The sequence below is a fragment of the Carcharodon carcharias genome, chromosome 1, assembly GCF_017639515.1.
Source record: "Carcharodon carcharias isolate sCarCar2 chromosome 1, sCarCar2.pri, whole genome shotgun sequence".
Classification (NCBI taxonomy): domain Eukaryota; kingdom Metazoa; phylum Chordata; class Chondrichthyes; order Lamniformes; family Lamnidae; genus Carcharodon; species Carcharodon carcharias.
The window spans coordinates 50,221,602-50,244,325 of NC_054467.1; the positions used below are offsets into that span (position 1 = coordinate 50,221,602).

At 42.8% G+C, this 22,724-nt stretch overlaps 1 protein-coding gene across 1 annotated transcript in view; it reads left to right on the forward strand.

Moving 5' to 3' along the window:
* The window catches only part of pdgfc (platelet derived growth factor c), a 443,053-nt gene that overhangs the window by 265,039 nt on the left and 155,290 nt on the right, over positions 1-22,724 (forward strand). The gene's annotated exons all lie outside the window — the stretch shown is intronic.

The window sequence follows — 22,724 nt, forward strand, 5'->3', positions numbered from 1 at the left end:
GCATAGGTAGTGCTGAGTGCTACCGGCCGTGTGTTACACTGGGCGGGCATTATTGATTTTCCCACGTAAAGTGGTGGCATGCAGATGATTGTGGGCGGCCCCACTCGCTCCCGCCCAGCCCGCCTGCCATAGGAAAAATCCAGGCCACAGTTACAATTTCCTTCATTTTATAAACCATTGGACTGCTTTCAAGATAAGGTACACTGAGTATGGTTTATGCATTGATCTTGATGATGTAAACATGTTTATTAAGATTCTGAATGTATTTGATCAACAACTTTCTGAGAGATTCCTTTTGAAGTTGGGTATGATTTGTTCCTACTTGGTTCTGCCACCAAGCTCAGTCATTTGTCATATTTAATGATATGTGTACTCAAAACTGAACAACTTTACACAATAATCCAACATATTTTTCTGTTGGAGAATTCCACAGGTAAACATAGGCCTGAATTTTTCAGTCGGTGTGCGGGCAAGGGTCCGACATGCCAGTGCGTAAAATGACACCAAGCGTGCGTCCCGATGTCATTGTGCTATCTCGCAATATTTCATTAAGGCCATTAAGGAAGTAATTAATGTAATTGTTAACATTGCCCGTCCAACCTTAAGGTTGGCGGGCAGGCGAAAAGGCTAAGCAGCCTTCAAGTTTTTTAGGAAACCTCATCCACAAGCGGGATGAGGTTTCCTAAAGCTTTTATTAATTAAATAAAAACATTTTCCAAAATATAAAAACATGTCCCATCTCACGTGACACAATCACATGAGGGGACATGTTTAAATAAATTTTTAATCCAATTATTTGACAATTTTTCAGAAGCGCTTCAATCTTCCTGAGGCAGCTGCTTGCCTCAGGGAGATTGAAGCGTTCTTTGGCGCGCAAGCCCACATAAGTAGCGCTGAGCACTATCGCTCGTGTTTTATGCTGGGCGGGTCTTAATTGGCCCGCCCATGTAAAATGGTGGCATGGAGCCGATCACGGGTGGCGGCCACCCCCACCTGGTCCCACCGATCCACCTGCCGACTGAAAAATTCAGGCCATAATTTCTGGAATAGGCATTCATTGTCTGCGGTGAAACTCGAACATGTTTACTATTCATGAAGGATTTGACACCAATTTTACCTTAAGTCATTTGGTAGGACAGAACTTGAGTGTTGCTGAAAAAAGACATACTGTATACTGTACTCTCTTCTCATACAGTATAAAGTTGTTGCTTCCCCAAACTTTGGTATTCTTGCGATTGTCCTAATGAGTGTAAGACCAAAATCTTTAACAAAATGTCTTTTTTAGCAACTGAACTTTGCCAAATTTTCATTGGTGAGGGGTGTTATAAGTCTCAAAATGGGATTCTTAATGCTGGTTTTTCAGCTGCCATTGGTCTGTGGTTGGGTGGTTAAATTGCCCACCTGTATTAGAATCCTAGGAAATATCTACACCCTTGATTGTCATTTTAAAAGACAACTGAGAGGGACATATGCACTATGCTACTCCAACTAGCTTTACTGAGTTGCCCTGTGGAAACAGAGGCCAATTGTAATTACTCTGTGTTAGTGCACCTGCTGAGTTCAGCTAACTTAGGATAATCCAATAATTCGAACTGGGATATTTGTCTGTCTCTATATTTTTTCTTTGGCTGCTTTTTCTAATGTGTCAGTCCCATTCTAATGACACCAGCTGTAATCAAAAACAAACTTTCTTGGATTCATTAAAGACGTGTGCCTGAGGAGATCTGTTCTGGCTTTGTCTGCCCAGCAGTCAGTCTTAAAAAGTCATATCAAATTTACTTCTGAGTTGCAGCCATTTTTGTGGGAACTGAATGTCAGGAGATGATGGTATACTTACAACTTAGTTTATATTTTGGTGTTAACAAGAGTAACAGCACTCCAAAAATAAATTGTTAGGTTTGAAATGCTGGGACATCTTGAGGACACAAAAGAAACTATATCAATACAAGTAAGTTTATTGTAAGTATTTAATATGTTGTTTTTGACATGTGTCAGTGAATCATCAGGGAACAGTTTTCTTCTCTTTAAATGTTTTAAATAGAGTAGATGCCAAGGTGTTCTTTTTCATATGCACTGAAGTCATCTATGCACAGTAATTGCAAGCATAATATTGCATTAATTAATATACAACCATTGTCAAGATGGATTTTCTGTTTTATTTAAAAATTATTTTTGGATTGTGGATATTGCTGGCAATGCCAGCATTTACCACCCATCCCGAATTACCCTTGAGAAGGTGGTGATAAGATACCTTCCTGAACTGCTGTAGTCCATGTAGTGAAGGTACTCCTACAATGTTGTAAGGTAAGAATTCCAGGATGTTAACTCAGTGACGATGAAGGAATGACAATATGTCCAAGTCAGGATGGTATGTAACTTGGAAGGCAACATGGAGGTGATGGTATTCCCATGCACCTTCTGCCCTTGCCCTTGAAAGTGGTGGGGTTCTGTATTTGAGAGTTGCTATTGAACAAACCTTTGTGAGTTTCTGCAGTGCATTATGAAGGTAGTAGACATCAACAAAACCAGGCCCACTACCCAGCATTGAGCTAGATACAGAACTGGACACAAGAAAGTAATAGTCCGTTCAATCAATCCTGCCCTGCTCAGTAACATCTTCTCAGTAACTTATACCAAAATTGGATGAACTAGTCCACAACCTAGTCAAGCAATTGCCTGACATAGTCATACTGCCAGAATAATTCCTTTCAACCAACATCCTAGATTTCCATATCACCATCTCTGGATAGTCCTTTTCCATTGGCAGGACACACCCACATTTGGGAGGGAACGGCCTGGGAATCTTCCACATTGACTTTGAACCCCATGAAGGAGAGCGAGCCTGAGGAAGTCAGTAGGAGATGCTAAGATCTGAACAAAAGGAGTCAGCGGAAGACAGCACAAGTGAGCCTATGGGGAAACAGTACCAGAAAACAAGGGGTAAAAGCAGTGGCGGGGACTCAGAGAGTGCAGTGTGAGAACAAATCCACAGGCAAAATTAAGGAGTTGTTATGGACAGGAGGGGGTTTAATTCCAAACAGCACTGATTTCTCCCCTGATTAACCATCCGTAAACAGAAAAGTGTTTTTAATTTTTTTGATTTCCCCCTTTATAAGTGGTGGGGTATTTCCCCTAAACCCTCAGTTTTGGAGGGATCCAAACCTCTATTAATAACCCCATGGCAATCTCGAGATGGGGTAGAATCAGAGGGTTAGCTTATTTGACACACAATCAAAATGCAGGGAGGGGTGTCACTACATAACCCCAGTACATTCACACAATAAAAGAGGGATAAAGGGGGTAAAAAAGAGGTACAGGGCAAATAAGAATTATTGTTTCACATGAATCCAGTGTCCAGAATCAAAAGTCCAATGGTGTATTCCTTCAGAGAGGTTAGTAGGCTGAAGCTGATGCAGGGTAATTCACTCTTCCAGAAGCGCTGACTTCCACGATGGGAGATGTATGTAGTGATGAATTAGTCTTGTAGTAGGCCCCTGTACAGGAGTTCAGATGTTCAAGTAGGAACAGTGTAGAGGAGGGCCAGGCAATTTAAACTTCGGTAGAACCCTGGTTCTATTGCTGCTCAGTTGATGGAAGATGGCGGACTGCATCTTTTTGCTTCACAAGGCAATAATACAGGTTCTTGCAGCTTGGGATAGGTGGGAGGGGGTGAAATCATGTGACATAACTCCTCCTCTTCCCCTTGGTTTGGACAAAATATGTATATTCCTTGTCTGGGTTCTTGAGATGGTTAATGTTTTGTCCATTGGTAAATTTCAGAGGTTTCAACATCCCCTTGTCCTCGCAGGCATAGCATTTATGTTGCCAAGATCTATGCATTAGAAAAATAAAAGGTCTTTGTATATTTCCTTAGAATTTGATTTCTGCATTCACAGGGTCACTAATGCCTATTTAGAGATAACAGGGTCCTTGCTGGTTTCTGAAGGCTAGAAATTCCATTTGTGTGAGTTGTAGCTAGCCAGACTTCAGTCAGTGTGAAGGCTTTGTCCATTTAAAAACTAATAATTTTATAAAGTAGCTTGGATGATATAAACATAAATATTCTTTTTCACATCTCTGGGCATGACAGAGTGATGCAACAGGAAAAAAGATAGGCGATTGCAGAGCTCCACAGTGAGGATTGTGTGGCAGAAGGAGTTCAGGATCAGAGCAGAGTGAGCATCAGGGAGGAAATTTAAAAAAAGACTTATGAGTATCATCAGTGTGGATTGGGTAGAACAGTAAGTGAATTCATAATAAGTGTATTAGCAACTCGACTGAGTTTGGCATCAAGGAGCCCTAGCAAAACTGGAGTCAATAAGAACAGGGGCAAAACTCTCCACGGTTGGAGTCATAACTAGTACAAAGGAGGATGGTTGAGTTGTTGGAGGTCAGTCATCTCAGCTCCAGGACATCACTGCAGGAGTTCCTCAGGGTTGTGTCCTCGGCCCAACCATCTACAGCTGCTTCATCAATGACCTTCCTTCCATCATAATGTCAGAAGTGGGGATGTTCGCTGATGATTGCATAATGTTCAGTACCATTTGCGACCCCTCAGATACTGAAGCAGTCCATGTGCTAATGCAGCAAGAACTGGACAATTTCCAGGCTTGGGCTGACAAGTGGCGAGTAACATTCGTGCCACACAAATGCCAGGCAATGGCCATCTCCAACAAAAGAGAATCTAACCATCGCCCCTTGGTGTTCAATGACATCACCATCATGGAATCCCCCACTATCAACATCCTGGGGGTTACAATTGATGAGAAACTGAACTGGACTAGCCATGTAAATACTGTGGCTACAAGAGCAGGTCAAAGGCTGGGAATCCTGCAACAAGTAACTCGCCTCTGGACTCCCCGAAGCCTGTCCATTATCTACAAGGCACAAGTCAGGAGTTTGATGGAATACTCTCCACTTGCCTGAATCCGTGCAGCTCCCACAACACTCAAGAAGCTTGACACTGTCCAAGAGAAAAGAAGCCCACTTGATTGGCACCACATCCACAAACATTCATTTCCTCCACCACCGACACTCAGTAACAGCAGTGTGTCCAATCTACAAGATGCATTGCGGAAATTCACCAAGGCTCTTTAGACAGCACCTTCTAAAGCCATGACCACTACCATCTAGAAGGATAAGGGCAGCAGATAAATGGGAGCACCTCCACCTGAAAGTTCCCCTCCAAGTCACTCACCATCCTCACTTGGAAATATATCACCATTCCTTCACTGTTGCTGAAATCCTGGAACTCCCTTCCTTTCAGCACTGTGGGTGTACCTACACCACAGGGACTGCAGCGGTTCAAGAAGGCAGCTCACCACCATCTTCTCAAGGGCAACTAGGGATGGGTAATAAATGCTGACGCAGCCAGTGAAACCCACATCCCGTGAATGAATTAAAAAATACAATTTTAGAGGCATTAATCAAAATTAATAATTTAAACAAGGTACTAACTAAATTCTAAAAGAGGGAGTAGAGTTTATTTTAGATAATGGATGGGCAGCTGAGGTCTGTTGTTTGCAATTGCTGCAATTTGTGGGAGCTTCACAATGCTTCATGGGTCTTGGGGGACTGTGTGTATAGGAAACATCTCCAGCAGCTTGAGGTTGAGTCCAGGATTTCTGAGCTTGAGTCTAGAGTCACTGCAGAGCATCAGGGAGGATGAAAGTTTCCTGCGTCAAAGGTTTTAGGAGTTGGGTCCCTTATAGGCACTAAGAATTCAGTATATCAGATGTATGGCCACCTGGAAGAGAAGGAGAAAGCCGAAGCGTAGGAGTCTTTGGATTGTGTGCCACTCTCAAGCTGGTACTTTGTATTGGAGACTACTGGGAGTGACAACACTTTGAATGTGTGCCGTATAGATCATGGCACCAATGAGAAAGAGACCTCATAGGGAGAAAGGGCAACAAATAGAAATGCTGTGATCATAGGAGTTTTTATAGTCGGGGGACAGACAGGGATTTCTGTAACTGTCATGGTGAGTCCCACATGCAGTGTTGTCTCCCTGGTGCCAGAGTAAAAGACATCGAGAAGAGGATACAGAATGTTCTGCAGGGGAAAAGGACTGAAACAGAAGTGTGGTACACATCAGCACCAATGACATAGAAAGGGCAGGTATTGAGGTCCTATGGTCATATTTTCAGAAGCTGAGGCGGAGTAGAAAGGAAAAGGATGGGGACAGACTTCCCAACAGTGTTAAGGTGAACTTCCTTGACCAGCACCAAGGAAGGATGATTTGCTGCATTTGGTGCTGGAGAATGAGGTGGGCCAAGTGGACAAAGTGTCTGTGGGATAACACTTGAATAAGGGAGATCATCGTATCATAAAGTTTAGATTAAGAATGGGGAACTGCAAGGAACATTCAAAAGTAGAACTTCTAAATTAGAAAAGGACTAACTTCATTGGATGAGAGAGGGTCAAGCCAAGGTAAAATGGAGCCAAAGTTGAATGGAAAAAATGGTAGCAAAAAAATGGGTGATCTTTAGGGTGGAGATATTTCAGGTGCAGATTAGGTATATTCCAAAAAGGACAGAATGTATGGAACAAAAGCCAGTGCAAACAACGACAGGGATCCTCGAATGTCAAGAGAGATGGAGAATATGATGAAACAAAAAATAGGGTGTGTTATGCATGTCAGGTGAATTCTTCAAGCAAGAACCAGGCCAAATACAATAACTTGAGAGAGGATGTGAAGAGGAAAATAAGACTGGCAAAGAGAGAATATGAGATGAGAATGGCAGTCAGCAAAAAGGGAAACCCAAAAATCTTCTCCGCCATCCAAGTAGTAAGCGTGTAGTAAGAGGCAGGTGGGTCCCATTAAGGAAAAAGTGGGAATGATATATGCTTAGAGGTGCAGAGCAAAGCTAGTATACTGAATGGGGAGAATTTTCTCCCTGTTGGGTGGGCCGGGCGGGTGTGGGCACGGTTAGGCGCGCAGCCAATTACTGCCTTTGATCGGCTGTGCACTGCCATTTTGTGTGGGTGGACCAATTAAGGCCCACCCAGCGTGACGTGCGCCCGGAAGCACTCAGCGATATTTCTGCAGGCAGGGGGAGGAGGGAGAGTCGGGGCTTGCGCTCTTCCGTGCATGTGCGTGAAAGGGCACAGAAATCTCCCTGAGGCGCAGAGCTGCCTCAGGCTGATGAATTTAAGAATAAAGCATTGCAAGAAAGACAAAAAAATACTCAGGCATGTCCCCTCACATGACCTGGGACATGTTTATGTATTTCAATACATTTTTTATTTAATTTATAAAGCCTTTATGAAACCTCATCCTGCCCGTAGATGAGGTTTCATGAGAAATGCGAAGGCTACCTGGGCTCTTCACCTGCCTGCCAACCTTAAGGTTGGACAGGCAGCCCTGGCAATCAGCTTAATTAGTTAATAAATGGCCTTAATAGGCCTTTGACAGTTCGGCGGTCGCGCAGCTGACTCTGGTACGCGCCGTCCGAATTGAAGATTGGACTGATGCACGGTGATGTCAGGACGCACGCCTGACATCACTGCATCATTTTACATGTCGGTGTGCAGGGCCCTTCCCCCCACACCGACCAGAAGATTCAGACCCATGAGCATTTTCTATTGGTGTTTACTAAGGAAGAGGATGTTGACAAAATATCGATAGAAGTGGAGATGATAGAGGTAATGGATAGTATGAAAATTGATGGTTAGGATGTACTGGAAAGGCTGGTTCTGCTGTGGGTGGATAAGTCACCTGGTCTAGACAACTTGCATCCCAGGTTGCTGAAGGAAGTTGGGTGGAGATAGCAGAAGGGGGTTGCCATAATCTTTGAATCTTTCTTAAATATGGAAGACTGCCAGAAGATTGAAGACTGGCATCAGTGACACCTTTATTCAAGAAAGGCTATTCCTAGTAACTACAGGCCAGTCACTTTAACATTCACGGTGGGTAAGTTTTAGAAACAATAATTGAGGAAAAAAAATCAGCAAGCATTTGGAGAGCTTTGAGTTAAATAAGGAGACCTAACGCAATGTTTTAAAGACAGATCATGTTCGACTAATCTAATTGCATTAATTGATGTAACAAAGAAGGTTGATGAAGGCAATGTAATGGATATTTTTCTATAGGGATTTTAAACAAGTGCTTGACAAAATGCTGCAGAAAGACTGGTTAACAAAATTGAGGCTCATAGAATAGGAGAGTTTGTGTCAGTTTGGATAAAAATTTGGCTTAAGGACAGAAAACAGTGAGTCATGGTAAATAGTTATTTTTCAGACTGGAGGATGGTAGACAGTAGTGTTCCACAAGGCTCAGTGCTATGACCACTGTTTTTTCAATGTATATAAAAGAATGGGATATTGTTATACGAAGTAAAATTTCAAAACTAGGCCACGATACCAAACTTGGAAGTGTGGAGGTATTGAAACCAATCAACTTCATCAGCACATCGGCATGCTAGCAGAATGGGCAGACAAATGGCAAATGGAATTTAATACAGAGAAGTGTGAAGTGATGCATTTTGACAGAAGGGGTAGGGAGAGGCAATATACACTTAATCTTTAGTTATAAAGGGTGTGCAGCGACAGGGGGTCGGGGGTTGATATGCATTGATCTTTGAATATCTTTAAGGCAGAGGTAGATAGCTTCTTGTTAAGCAAGGTTATTGGGGGTAGGCAGAAATATGAGGTTAAAATCTGATCAGCCATGATATTGAATAGCAGAGCAGGATCGATGTCCCGAATGGCCTACTCCTGTTCCTAATTCTTATGATCGTAGGAAGGTGACAGGATATGTTGAGAAAGTAATTAGCAAAGCATATAGGATCTTGGGCTTCATAAGTTGGGACATTGAGTACAAAAGAAAGACGTTATGGTGAATCTTTAGAAAACTGTTGCGTCCAGTTCTGAGCATCACTTTTTTGGAAGGTTGAGGGAGTTTGGACAAAATTTAACAGAATGATTCTAGGGATGAGGACCTTTACCTACAAAGTTAGATTGGAGAATTTGGGGTTGTTCTTCTTGGAGCAAAGGAGATTGAGGGGGGATTTGATAGAGGTGTACAGGTTTAGAAAAGTGAGACAACGAAAAACTGTTCCCATTAACTGATGGTGGAGGACTATGGCACATATATTTTGGGAATTTAGAAAAAAGATATGGGAGTGGGGGTTTGGGTGAGGGGGTTTGGATGTGAGGAAGAACTTTACATAGCAAGTGCTAATGACCTGGAACTGGCTGCATATGAGGGAGGTGAAAGTGGAAATGATCATTGACTTTAAAAGGAAATTGGATGGGCACTTGAGGGAAATAAACTTGTAGGGCTCCGGGATAGAGCAGGGGAATGGAACAACAACAACTTCTATTTATATAGCATTTGTAACATAGTGAAACATCCTAAGGCGATTCACAGGAGCATCATAAAATAAAGTATGACACCACGGCACAAAGAGATATTACGTCAGATGACCAAAGGCTTGGTCAAAAAAGGAGACTTTAAGGAGTGACTTAAAGGAGGAAAATAAGGTTGAGAGGGAGAGAGTTATAGGGAGGGAATTCCAGAGCTTGGGACCAAGATAGCTGAGGACATGGCCACCGTGCCTTGTTGATATAGTCAAAGATGGAAGTAATGAAGGCATAAATGAGGGTTTCAGCAGCAGATGAAGAGGCTAAGTTGGGCAGTGGTACAAAGATAGGTCTTAGTGATAGCATGAATATGAAGTAAGAAGTTAATCTTGGGATTAAAGATGAGACCAAGGTTGCGAACAGAATGGCTTAATCTCAGACCAGCTTAATCTCAGACTGCCAGGAAGAGGAATGGAATCAGTAGATAAGCAACAGAGTGGGGACCAAAAGCAATGTCTTAAACCTTCCCAATACTTAATTGCAGGAAGCTTCTGCTCATCCAGTACTGGATGTCAGATAAGCAGTTTGATAATTTAGCAACAGTGGAGGAGTTGAGAGAGGAGGTGGCAATGTAGAACTGCGTGCCGTCAGCATACTTGTGAAAACTAATGCTTTGTTTTTGGATAGTGTCACTGAGGAGCAGCATGGCGATGAGAAATAGGAGGAGTTTTATGGGATTGATCTTTGGGGGACACCAGAGGTAATGGTGCAGGGGCAGGAAGAAAAGCCATTGCAAGTGATTCTCTGGTTTATGATTAGATGGATAAGAATGAAATCAGGAGAGAACAGCCCCACCCAGCTGGATAACAGTGGAGAGGCATTGGAGGAGGATTGTGTGGTCAACTGTGTCAAAGGTTGCTGACAGGTCGAAAATAACGAGGGAAAGTTTACCTTTATCGCAATCACATAGGATGTAATTTGTGATGTGATCAGAGCCATTTTGGTACTGTGGTGGGGGTGGAAACCTGGTTAGAGGGATTCAAACGTGGAGTTGCAGGAAAGATGAAAATGGATTTGGGGGGCTGACAACACTTTCAATGACTTTGCAAAGGAAAGGGAGGTGGGAGATAGACTGGTAGTTTGCAAAGTCAAGGAGGTGAGGTCAGGAGTTGATTTTTTGGACAAAGGGGTAATGATGGCAGATGTAAAGGAGGGAGGACAACACCTGTAGGGAGAACCATTTACAATATCAGCTAACGTAGGGGCCAGAAGGGAAAGTTGGATTGAGGGAACAGAAGGTGGGTCTCACGGACAAGATAAGCTCAGAGAAGATATGAGGGGAGATGGTTTGAAACTAGAGAAAGAGGTGAGTTCAGGGCTAGGGCAGGGGGGCGGGCGAGCATTAAAGGAAGTATGGCCCAGTGGACTGGTGGGAGGAGCACAAAAGTTGCTGATGATTGGATTTTCTCAGTCTTAGTGACAAAGAAATCCTCGCACATGGAGGTGAGTGTGGAGCGGACAGAGGAGAAGGGTTTAGGAAGATGTTTAGCAGCAGACAAGGGAAGTAGGGGGATATCTTTGTATTCCAGGAATATCTTGGAATATTGAGCAGTTTTAGCAGATGAGAGCAGGACCTGATAGTGTTTTAATTGGTCTAGCCCAGGTCTGGTGATTGATGGCTAGACTAGTTATCCGCCATATCCCTTTCAGTCTGCATCTCTTAGACTTAATGGAGCATCCAACATGAGAGAGAGTAATAGTTTTATTGGGAACTAGGACATCAAAGGTAGAGGTGAAGATGTGGTTGAGCAAATCAACAGCTGCAGAAATGTTGTGGCGAATGCAAGGCCAAAAATGAGATAGTTTAATTTTGGAAGTGCAGTTTTAAGTGAATTGGGGGATAGTTTCTTTCCAGGGATGGATACAAGGAGGTAGGGTTGGAAGGTGGAAAGGGGATGTGGGTGTTGAGCGATACCAGAAAGTGATCAGAAGTGGCCATATCTGTAATTTGACCACGTAAGATCGCAAAGTCAGGGGGAGTGGCTGTGAATATGGAGTTTACATGGAGGGAAAGATGTAGGGAGGACAAGAGGGCAGTGAACTCAGAAGCGAGAGAACACTGAGCATTTGGTACACAGACTGAGGGAGGAAAACAGTGAAGAAATCTCAGTGATAAAGTACTTATCCTACTTGGGAAGGCAATACAGAACCATGATTTTGAATGAGGTGAGAGGGATGGAACAAGGGGAGATGCTCAGAAGAGGAGGAATACCAGAGGAATAGGGGGCAGGCCGTGGAGTGACCTTGTGATAAGTGCCACACCGCCACTGTACCAGTCATGAAGGGCAAGTGACGGAAGATGTAGCCAGGAAGGAAGGCTTCATTTAGGAGAAAGGTGTCATTACCCCTCAAGCAGGACTTGATTAAGGCCAAGATGGGGTGGTAATTGGCTGGATTGGATTTGCCCTGCTTTTTGTGAAAGGACATACTTCAGCAATTTTCCACATTGTCAGGTAGAGGTCCATATAGAGCTGTACTGGAATACCTTGAAAAAGGGGAGCGGCTAATTCTGAAGCACAAACCTTCAGTACTACAGCTGAAAATAGTTAGGCCTAGGATACTGCCCTGATAAACATCTGCTACAATGACGTTGGGCTGATAGGATTGGTCTCCAGAAGCTACAACCATCTTATTTTTGTGCTGGGTATGACTCCAGCAATTGGCGAGTTATTGCTCAAATTCCCATTGACTTGGGTTTTGCTTGGGCTCTTGGTGTCACATACACTTGAACACTACATTAATGTCAAGGGCTGTAACACTTAGCTCATCTGTGGAATTCAGTTGTTTTGTCCATATTTTAAACATATAGACATGGAAACTTTACAACACAGAAGGAGGCCATTCTGCCTATGTGTCTGTACCAGCCAAAGAAGAGCTATTCAGCCTAATCCCACATTCCAGCTCTAGGTCTGTAATCCTGTAAATGACTGTGCTTGATGTGCATATAATTTTTTTTATGCAATGAGGGTTTCTGCTTCTACCACCGTTTCAGAAAGTGAGTTACAGACCCCCACCACAATCCTCTGGGCGATAGAATTTTTCCTCCACTCCCGTCTAATCCTTCTAATTACATTATGTTTATGCTCCCTGGTTATGACTGCTTTGCTAAGAGAAATAGGTCCTATCCACTCTCTTGAGGTCCCTCATAATTTTGTACGCCTTAGTTTAATCTCCCCTCAGCTTCCTCTGTTCTGAAGAAAATAACCCAAGCCCTGTCAAATAAATTCTCATAGGAGAATTTTAGCTGACAACACCTCCATTATTCTCTTGTGCATCCTCTCTGATGCGATCACACCCACCTGTAATGTGATTCAAGCAGTATGCATTGTTCTAGCTTTGGTCTAACTCATGCTTTATAAGGTTCGAGCAGTACCTTCTTACTGTTGTATTCTATACCTTGGCTAATAAATGGAAGTATCCTCTATACCATCTTAATGAGCTTGTCTACCTGTCCTGTCAGCTATCTGAGCATGTGCATTCCAAGGTTCTGCTCCGCTACACTTCCACATTTTTGTCTATTCCCTTGCTTTGTTTGCCCTCTCCAAACGTTTGGACCAAAGCTATAAAGAGGTGTTGATCTGAGTTGTCATGATGGAACCCAAACAGTTAGCACTGTTTTATAGCACTGTTGGTAATTCCTTCCAGCATTTCACTGACAATTGAACATAGGCTGATGGGTAGGTTATTAGTTGAACAGATATTGAGAGATTAAATGAATGTTTAGGCAAAACTGTGGCAAATTAATTTCAGTGTAGGCAAATGTGAGGTCTTCCACTTTGGACAAAAAAGGATAGAACAGGGTACTTTCTAAATGCTGAGAAGCCAGGAACAGTGGGTGTCCAGGTCATTAAAATTCCATGAACAGGAACATAATCAAAAAGGCTAATGAAATGTGAGCCTTTCCATCTAGAGAATTAGAATACAAGAGAATAGAAGGCATGCTTCAGTTATACAAAACTCTGGTTAAACTCCGCAACTGGAATATCATGAGCATTTCTGGACAGCACACCTTAAGAAAAATATATTGACCTTGGAAGGAGCATAATGTAGATTAACCAGAACAATACCCGGATTCCAAATGTTAAATTATGAGGAAAGATTATACAAACCAGGGTTGTATTCCCTGGAATTTATAAGTATCAGCTGTGTTTTGATCAAAGTTTTTAAGATATTAAGGGAAACAGATAATGTAGAAAGAAACTATTTCTGCTGATTGGGAGTCTAGGGGACATAGCCTAAAAATTAGAACCAGATTGTTCAAAAGTGAAATTAGGAAACACTTCTACATAAAAAGGTGGTGGAAGGATAGAGCTCTCTTCTGCAAAAAGCAACTGACTATGATCAAGTGTAAATATTAAATCAGGGATGAATAGTTTGTGTTACCCAAATATATTTGGATAAAGGCAGGTATCTGGAGTTAGGTTGCAGATTAGCCAAAATTTCATTGAATGCCAGAATAGGCTCGAGAGGCTAAATGGCCTACACCTGTTCCTTTGTTCCCATGTTCCACTACCACCTTTGTTGCGTTCAGTGAACTCATTCATTCCTTGATGTCATTTGGAATGAATGGTTTGAAACAGGCATTTGTGATGGTGGGGACATCAGTGATGCAAAATTCATTGTGTAGTTCCACTTCTTCAAAGAGTGCCTGAATTTTCCACATGCATGCTGTGCTGCTGGGTTGCTCCGAGCATGGCTCATGTGGTGTTAATCAAGTGCATCCTCACGTGTGCCAGAAGACCGAGAATGGAAACGATCATGATGGCAGTCACCTGGATGGGCTCAGACAACACCATGATACCAAATTTGGTCAATGCATGTGCAGAAAATTATTGCTGCAACAACCAGCGTTACGAAGAAGAATGGGTCCTGTCCTGGGGCTGTTTAAAGAACCACTCAACAAGTTGCATCCGAGCTGTTTTGACTTATTTTTGCTAAAGCAAAGTTTGCAAATGCACTGTGGTGAGTTTCTGGAACAATTAGGAGATTTTTGCTGAGCCTAGGAATGAAGGAAAGATCAGTACCTTGCATAGGGGAATGTAGTTTCAGTACAACTTACTTTGCAATATGAGAAGGACATGGAAGAGTGGGAATGCTCTGTAAGGAGAATAGTATCTGTATAGGATACTACAATAGTATAAAGAGCATAGAATACTTGGGAGGAAGTATGGTGTAAAGGTTTAACAGATGGCATATGCTAATGTATAACATGGATGGTGATGTACTACTGACATTTTTCAGTTATTTGTTAGACTCTCTAGAGAGAGATTGGAATTATGCCTAGGAGCAACATGCCTACCCTGTAACCTGTTTCAGATGTAGTACTAGTAAACAAGCGTTAAGCAGAGACCAGAGTATGTCTACAGTCTGTCTACTAACCAAGTCCCATGCCTAGAATCCAAGATAGAAGGATCATCTTGGAACGCAAGGTAAATGAACTGACTTCCAAAAAGTTGGAAATCACCTGTTAAGTGATGAAATTACGTTTTCAGAAGAAGTCCTTTGAGCATCAGCCTTTCATTTAGGCAGGGCAGTATCAATGCAGTTTCACAGTTTAAAGGTTAAAAAGTTAAACTTTTCTCAGTTCTGATCGAAGGTCACAAACCTGTGTTAAGTCCGTTTCTATCCACCGATGCTACTTGACCTGCTGAGTAGTTCCAGCATTTTCAGTTTTTATTTTAATTTCTGCATCTATGCCTGTTAGAATTTCTGCAAATGCTTTGCGCATAGTGAATTACCTTGTACTGGCAGTGACTAGCACTGTGTTGGCAAATGATGGAGCCATTTTTCACATAGCAAGATCCTACCAACAGAAATGAATGAATGGTTACTTCTTCTGTTGATAGTATTGGTGGACGGAGGAATGTTGGCCGAGAGACCAGGAAATTGTCCCTACTCTTCTTTACATCATGCAATGGGTGACCTTTGATTCCAACCTGAACAGGCAAATGTGACTTCAGTGTAATATCTGAACTGAAAGGTGACAGCTGCAACAATGCAACATTCCTTCTGTACCACAATGGAGTTTCAACACAGATTTTTGGATGTTTCTTCAAGTAACATCATGAAATTTGCTGGTGGCACAATGTTATGTCACAAGTGGGTCTCCACTAATAATATGAATGGATTAAGGAAGGGCAGATCACTCTTAATATAGATGAATGCAAGATAACACCAATTGGAGCATCAGAGAAAAGATAAATGATTGGAAGTTTGATTAGGATTTCTAAAATGTTCAGTTGTTAATGTTTGCCAGTTAGTGACTAATTTTGACTAATCATAGAACTAGAGAACTTTGGCTAAGTTTATGAGTTTGAGCTTCTGGTACAGATCTTCATTTGCTGGGACTGCATATTGGAAATTTGGGGGCCGATGGTTAATAAGTCTTGCATGATTTTCTGCAGGAGGTGAATATCATTGGTTTACTAGCAGCCAATTCTTTACAAAATTAGTTATAATAAAAATTTCAGCCCCAAAATTAGATAGATATTTTGAAGTCTTGAACAAAAACAGAATTACCTGGAAAAACTCAGCAGGTCTGGCAGCATCGGCGGAGAAGAAAAGAGTTGACGTTTCGAGTCCCCATGACCCTTCAACATGAAGTCTTGCATGGCTCACATCTGGAGTCAAAAATAATCTTTTTCCATACCTTCCTGTAGGATATTGAATGTTTTGGAATTAGCACATGATGGGACCTGGTCTTAAGGAATGAGCTTGATGGTTGAGAAACCTTTTCTTGATCCATCGTTCCTGATATTCTACAACAGCCATTATATTTAAACCGACCCAAATATATAGGTTGTATGTATGTTTGTGGAGAATGTTGTACTTCTGTTGATTGGCTGAGTAGATCTGCAAGAGCTAACATTATTCACAGGGATTTGCCTATCTGCAAAGTTTAATGAACTTCAACCCAACCTCCAATTGATGTGAGTACATGACACAAAATTACATTTAAAACAACGACTGTTGGGAACAAATGAAAATCATGGGCTTGTGCAATATAGGATAGTCATCTGACGATCAAGAAGGAGCTCTGGATCAAAGACAACCTCTACACTTGTTCTAGAAGTGCTCCATTCAAATACTGTTACAATAAGTAATAGCATGCCTCTCATCATTCATCATAATAAGCACAAATTCAGAAAATTGCTTTTACAAAAATTGTGAAAACAGCCATTTGAAAACAGAACAAGATCAAGAGGACATATTTGGGGTGAGATTGGAGGCCACATCAAGGGCCTGTTTTACACACTACCCGATTAAAATCAGGCAGAGTTTGGTGGTATAGTGGTAAGGCTACTGAACTTAGTAATCCTGAGGCCCAAGCTAATGTTCTGGGGACACAAGTTCAAATCCCATCAGGGCAACTAGTGGAAGTTGAATTTAATTAATAAATTTAGAATTAAAAACTAGTCTCAGTAATGGTGACCATGAAACTATCACATTGTCATTAAAATCATATATGGTTCACTGATGCCCTATTAGGAAGGAAATCTGCCATCCTTACCTGGCCTGTGACTCCAGACCCACACAATGTGGTTGATTCTTTGCTGTCCTCTAAAATGGCTAGCAAGCCACTGAGTTGTACCAAACCACTACAGAAAAGTTGAAAAGAATACAACTGGATGGACCACCCAGCGACAACCTAGGAAAAGACAATGGCACACCCTGCTCTGTTGACCCTGCAAAATTGTCCTCACCAACATCTGGGGATTGGGTCAAAATTGGGAGAGTTATCCCACAGGCTATCATTCTCACTAAATTATATCATACAACCAATGTCCCAGACTCCACCTTCACCATCCCTGGCTATGCCCTGTCCGACTGGCAAGACAGACCCAGCAGAAGTGGTGGCACTATGGTATACAGTCAGGATGAAATTGCCCTGGAAGTTCTCAACATTGACTCTGGACTCCAGAAAGTCTTATGGCATCAGGTCAGATATGGGCAGGGAAACCTTCTGCTCATTACCACCTACCGCCCTCCCACAGCTGTTGAATCAGAACTGCTGCATGTTGAACATCACTTGGAAGAAGCACTGAGAGTAACAAGGCCACAGAATGTACTCTGGGTGGGGGACTTCACTCCCCATCACAAAGAGTGGTTTGGTAGCACCACTACTGAATGAGCAGGCTAAGTCCTGAAGGACAAACCTCCAGACTGGGACTATGACATGTGGTAAAGAAACCAACAAAAGGGAAAAACCTACTTGACCTCACCCTTACCAATCTACCTGTGGTAAAAGGAGGAGTAGCACATATTAGGGATCTAAAGCCAATTTACGCATGGAGGCTGGGACCATAGCCGAGGTATTGAATGAATACCTTGGATCTGTCTTTCCTAAGGAAGATGCTGCTGCTCAGGTCATGATGAAATAAGAGGTAATTTAGAATTTGATGGGTTTAATATTGAAAAGATGGAGATATTTGATAGGCTGTATGTACTTAAAGTTGATAATACACAGGACCAGACAAGATGCATCCAAGGATACCAAAGGAAGTGAGAGTGGAAATTGAAGAGGCACTGCCCATAATTTACCAGCCTTCCTTAAACTCAGGGATGGTACCAGAGGACTGCAGAATTGCAAATGTTATACTATTGTTCAAAAAAGCATGTAGAGATAAGTCCAGCAAATATAGACCAGCCAGTTTAACTTCGGTGGTGGGGAAGCTTCTAGAAACAATAACTCTGGACAAAATTAATAATCACTTAGGCAAATTTGTGTTAATTAATGAAAGCCAGCATGGATTTTTAAAGGGAAAATCATGTTTGACCAACGTACTGGAGTTTTCTGAAGAGGTAACAGAGGGTTGATGAGGATAATGTTGTTGATGTGGCGTACGTGGACTTCCAAAGGGCATTTGATACAGTGCCACAAAACAGACTGGTGAGCAAAGTTATAACTCATGGAATTAAAGGGACAGTTGCAACAGAGATACAACATTGGCTGAGTGACAGGAAACAAAGAGTAGTCATTAATAAATGTTTTTTGGGCTGGAGGAAGGTTTGTGGTGGAGTTTCGCAGGGGTCAGTGTTGGGACCCTTGCTTTCCCTGATGCATATTAAAATGACCTGGACCTTGGTGTACAGGGCACAGTTTCAAAATTTGGAGATGATACAAAACTTGTGACCTGTCGGGAGGATAATGTAGAACTTCAAAAGCTGGTGGAAGTTGATGAAATGGGTGGACAGGTGGCAGATGAAGTTCAATGCAGAAAAATGTGAAGGGATTTATTTTGGTAGGAAGAACATGGAGAGAGAAAATAAAATAAAGGGTACAACTCTAAAGAGTTGCAGGAGCAGAGGGACCTGGGTGTATATGTTCATAAGTCATTGAAGGTGGCAGGACAGGTTGAGAGAGTGGCTAATAAAGCATACAGTATCCTCTGTTGTATCCCTCGGGGCATATAGTACAGAAGCAAAGAAGTTATGTTAAACTTATATGATACACTTGTTTGGCCTTTGGAGTATTACATCCAGTTCTTGATCCCACACTTTAGGAAAGATATGAAGGCATTGGAGAGCGTGCGGAAAAGATTCATAAGAATGATTCCAGGGATGAGGAACTTCAGTTACTTAGATAGATTGGAGAAGGTGGGGCTAGATAGATTGAAGAAAATAAGGTGGAGAAGAGATTTGATAGAGGTATTCAAAATCATGAGGGGTCTGAACAGAGTATCTAGGGAAAGTCTGTTCCCATTGATGGAAGGATTGAGAACCAGAGGGCACAGAAACAAGCTAATTGATCCCCAAAGCAATGGATCAAACCATAGCTCTGCACTTATGTCACATCTAGTCGTGAATGGTGGTGGACAATTAAACAGTTATCCAGAGGAGGACGCTGCACAAATATCCTCATCCTCAATGATGGGAGAGCCCAGCGCATCAGCGCAAAAGACAAAGCTGAAGCAGCTTCAACCGTCTTCAGCCAGAAGACCTCCTGAGGTCCCCAGCATCACAGTATTCAGCCAATTTGATTCACTTCATGTGATATAAGAAACTGCTGAAGGCACCAGATTCAGCAAAGACTATGGGGCCTGACAACACTCCAGCAGTAACACTGAAGACTTGTGCTCCAGAACTTGCTGCAGCCCTAGCCAAGCTGCTCCAGTACAGCTACAACACTGGCAATTACCCAACAATGTGGAAAATTGCTCAGGTATGTCCTGTACACAAAAAGCAGTACAAATCCAATCTGGCCAATTACTGTTCCATCAGCCTTCTCTCAATCACCAGCAAAGATGTAGTTGTTGACAGTGCTATCAAGCGGCATTTACACATCAATAACCTGCTCATTGATACTCAGTTTGGTTTCTGCCAGGGCCACTCGCCCCCTGACCTTGTTACAGTTTTGGTCTAAACACGGACTAAAGAACTGAACTCAAGAGAAGTGAGAGTGACTGCTTTTGGCATCAAAGAAGCATTTGGCTGAGTGTGGCATCTAGAAGTCCTAGCAAAATTGATGTCTGTGGGAATCGGTGGGGGTGCTGGCAGGAAAAGTTTCAACTGCTTAGAGTCATACTTATCATAAGGAAGATGGTTGTAGCTGTTTGAGGCAGCAGTTCCTTAGGTTAATGTACTAGGCCCAAAAATCTTCAGCTGTTTCAATGACCTATCCTGCATTCGATGGTCAGAAGTGGGAATGTTTGCTGATAATTGCACAGTGTTCAGTGCTGTTCACAATTCCTCAGATACTGAAGCAGTCCTTGTCCATATGCAGCAAGACCTGGACAACATTCAGACTTGGGTTGATAAGTGGTATGTAACATTCATATCACACAAATGTCAGGTAATGACCATCTCCATCAAGAGAGAATTTAACCATCTCCGCTTGATCTTCAATGGCATAACTGTATTGTTCAACTGTTCTGAGTTTGATTGTGTGAGTCTATTTACTATTGATGCTCGCTGTGCTTGGTAAGTTAAATCTGGGTGTGGACTTAGGAAAAAAGTAAACAAACTATCAAAACAGTTGGAAGCCAGAGCTGAAATATGGAGTAGACATTTTAAATAAAACCTGTTGCACACATAGAACATGTCATCTTTGCATATTCAAGATATAAAATATACCACAATAACAATTGCTAAATCCCCCACCATCAACATCCTGAGGGGTTGGGGGGGGTGGTTACCATTAACCAGAAACCTAATTGAACTAGCCATATAAATACTGTCAAAAACAAAAACAGAATTACCTGGAAAAACTCAGCATGTCTGGCAGCATCGGCGGAGAAGAAAAGAGTTGACGTTTCGAGCCCTCATGACCCTTCGATAGAACTATAAATACTGTGGCTACAAGAGCAGATCAGAGGCTGGGAATTCTGTGGTGAGTAACTCACCACCATCTACAAGGCACAAGTAAGGAGTCTAATGGAATGCACTCCTGTTGCCTGGACGAGTGCAACTCCAACAACACTCAAGGAACTCAGTGCCATCCAGGATGAAACAACCTGCTTGAATTGCACCCCACCCAACTTAAACATTCACTCCTTCCACCACGAACGCATTGTGGTAGCTGTTTGTACCATATACAAGATGACTACAGCAACTCAACAAGGCAGCTTTTAAAGCACCTTCCAAAACCACAAGCTCTTTCATCTCGCAGGGCAAGGGTGGAAGATGCAAGGGAACATGCACCACCTGCAAGCCATTTACCATCCTGGCTTGGAAATATAACATCATTTTTTCACTGTCGCTGGGTCAAAATCCTGGAACTCCCTTCCTAACAGCACTGTGGGTGTACTTGCACCACATGGACTGCAGCGGTTCAAGAAGGTGGCTCACCACCACCTTCACAAGGGCAATTAGGGATGGGCAATAAATGCTGGCTTTGCCAGTGATGCCCACATCCCTTGAAATAACAAAAACAAGGACTGCCAATTTGCTAACACCTGGTTTACGTTACCACCCAAGTCGAATTACACCCCCATTTATTTGTCAGAAGTGCGTATTTCTAATTTATTTTTACTAACTGCAATGTACACATTGAAACAGTATTCATAAAACCCTTGCCCTCTCAGAGAATAGTCAATGAACGTTCATATTAATGGAACCACATGTTAGATATTAACTCTTTTATTCTGCTGTACATGTCTGTTGTTAGTTGCATTTCCTACATTGTAATTTTCCTTGCTACTGCTTCAGTGTGAAAGTGCCTACGACTAAGTTCTGTTACTGAATCGTTATACATAGAGTACTTCCTTGGTGTGAGATCCCATTTTTAAAGTTTTGATGAGCCCGTGGGCAGACTTGTCCCAGATTTGCACTAAGTGCAGTAGCAGGTGGGAAAAAGGACATTTCACCTGTTGGCTGCAATGGCGGCTTTTTGAGCCATATCGTCCCATTCCTGGTGCGTCCTGCCTCATAAATTATGCATTCCTGGAAAACACACCGAGTTGCTGGTGGGGCAGCCTCTGATTCACCCACCCTCGCCATTCTCAGCTCACAAGCCCATCACACATCCACAGGGATCACAGTTACTGCCAGTTCTAGGGACATCATCATTCACTCTCAGAAACAGCTTCATCTGCCCTGCAGATCATGTCCTCATCCCATGCGTGGCACCACTCACCATCCACACATGCCAAGCATTCTCCTCATCTGGTCTGGCAGGCATCCTGTTTACACTCTGTCCATCTGTCTTCATGCAAGACAAGCTGGCAGGTATGCCTGACATCAAGGCTCTCACAGACTTTGAAAATAGAGCCATCCAGTTGGCCCATGACTATCTGGACCATTCCTGTTCTGATGGTGAGGTCAGCGGTGCTCAATCAAGTGAGGATCCAGCAGTGCAACATCCAGCAGAAAATCATCCTGTGAGTGAGTTCCCCTGTTCTGCAGTCCCCTGCCATGCACTAATTATCCCTGCTTGTATTCGCAGGAACATTTGGGAAACAGCTGAGGGTGTCCACGACCCAAGTCCTCGACTCCAGCCCCAAGAAGAATCTGATGACACCATAATTGAAGACCTGTCACAGCACTCACCCTCACCCTCTACCAGTGCAGAGACACACACCTCAGTGGAATCTAGTTCTAGAGTAGCCTCGGGGTTACAATCTGGTGAGCACATCGCACTGTCTGATCCACAGCAGGCAGAGGCAGGGACTTCCCAGATTTCCGGCACTCGGAGGACTGCTGAAGGCCAGAAATTTGCTGAGTCTGAATCAGTTGAGGAGCCTCTGGGCTCGGTCATGTCACAGTTGCTGGAGCTGCAAAGGCAAGCTCGGAAACATTAGAAAGGCATGTCGACTGCACTCCTCAGATTGCAAAGCGCGATGGAGGAGTCTGTCCTCCTTCATTGAGGGGATAGCGCCGGCATGCCAATGCACCAAGTTCAACACTGGTAGGATGGCAGCTGC